This window comes from Equus quagga, unplaced genomic scaffold, assembly GCF_021613505.1.
Source record: "Equus quagga isolate Etosha38 unplaced genomic scaffold, UCLA_HA_Equagga_1.0 268.2_RagTag, whole genome shotgun sequence".
In the NCBI taxonomy this organism is placed as follows: Eukaryota; Metazoa; Chordata; class Mammalia; order Perissodactyla; family Equidae; genus Equus; species Equus quagga.
In genome coordinates this window covers 744,806-746,577 of record NW_025799870.1, presented here as the reverse complement: position 1 = coordinate 746,577, position 1,772 = coordinate 744,806, and the positions used below count along the sequence as shown (strand labels likewise).

The 1,772-nt window shown below is 41.1% G+C and overlaps 1 pseudogene; it reads right to left on the bottom strand.

The window, feature by feature from the left end:
• Positions 1-300: 300 nt before the first annotated feature.
• LOC124233884 (heterogeneous nuclear ribonucleoproteins A2/B1-like) lies at positions 301-1,146 on the bottom strand (annotated as a pseudogene).
• Between the last annotated feature and the right edge of the window lie 626 nt (positions 1,147-1,772).

Genomic DNA, 1,772 nt, shown 5'->3' with positions numbered 1-1,772 from the left:
GCTCCACCAGATCCTCCTCTAAATTTGCTTTCTGATCCTGGTCTAAAATTTCCACTGCCTCTGCATGAATCCTTCCAACTACAGTAGGCTCCTCTGCCACTCCTAGAACTTTGGACTTCCTGCATTTCTTGTCTAGACAACACCTTTCTTATTTTTATTTATTTTTTTGAGGAAGATTAGCCCTGAGCTAACATCTGCTGCCAACCCTCCTCTTTTTGCTGAGGAAGACTGGCCCTGAGCTAACATCCGTGCCCATCTTCCTCTGCTTTACATGTGGGACGCCTACCACAGCATGGCTTGCCAAGCGCTGCCATGTCCGCACCCAGGATCTGAACCAGCGAACCTGGGCTGCCGAAGCAGAACATGCGCACTTAACCGCTGCGCCACAGGGCTGGCCCCAGCACCTTTCTTAATGCTTACCGCTGATGGTATGGTATTTCTGCAGAACAACTTTATCCACAGGATCACGATCATCAAAAGTAATTAAGCAATACCTCTTTTCTTTCCAGACTGTAAGTAATTATCTTAAATGGTATCAACTTTTCTATATTCCTTGCAGTAATCTTGAAGGTGATGTTCCTTAGTATCTTCTTTAATTTCACCAACAGCTTCTTCACAGTTACACAAGTACCAGGTTTTCCAGATTTCTCTCATTACAGCACATCTCGGCTCCAGCTTTCTCGCATCAATTGAATGAGATCTTGCAGCCATGGTGGCATCAACCTCAGCCATGGATGAAGAAGTTACAAAACCAAGTAAATACTCTTGATCTTTTGCTTGCAGGGTCCCTCATTACCAGACAGTCTGTAAGTTTTCTCCATAGCTCACAGTAGACTTTCCTCTGTAGTTTCAAAGCTTAAACCACCAATAAAGAGTTTACAGAAATGCCCCTCTTCTCTCTTCATAGCAGACTCAGTCACTTCAGCTGGATTTCAGCCCAGAGAGATGAGTAAGATCTCTGCCAAGGAGCATGAGCACACTTATCCCAGCACTGTTGTCTTGAGGCATCTGTTTCTTGATGGTCTCTGCTTTGGTGTAATGCATGCAAAGGCCTTCCATACCACAAGATAGTTTTCAAAATCATTTATATTTCATCATGTTACATTTCTGATTTGTATTTTTTTTAAAGATTTAATTTTTTTCCTTTTTCTCCCCAAAGCCCCCCAGTACATAGTTGTATATTCTTAGCTGTGGGTCCCTCTAGTTGTGGTATGTGGGACGCTGCCTCAGCGTGGCTCAGTGAGCAGTGCCATGTCCGCACCCAGGATTCGAACCTACGAAACACTGGGCTGCCTGCAGCGGAGTGTGCCAACTTACCCACTCGGCCACGGGCTGGCCCCTGATTTTTCTTTTTATATTTTTTTTGTGAACTAGTTTAATTCCCCAGATAAGTAACTATATTCTTAAGCATTCAAAACTGTTCTGAAATCACCTCAGTTTTCTCCCTTTCTTCCTGTCTCACTTGCTTCCTTCTTACTTTATTGACTTTCCCCTTTAGTTCCATTCAGCTGACTTGCATCACTGTGACATGATTATTATAGTTTTGTATTAAAATGCTAATAAAGCAAATTCAGCTGTATTATTTATTACCATTTTCTTGATATCACCAATATAGTCATCCAGATAAATATTAGAATTACTTTATGGTGTTGAAAATACTATTTTAATTGGATTATATTAGATTTATAGCTCATGAGAGACCTTGAATTTAGGCTTCTTTTAAAATTTTATATAAGAATATGTGTAATTCGGCATACATAATGGGTGCAAAA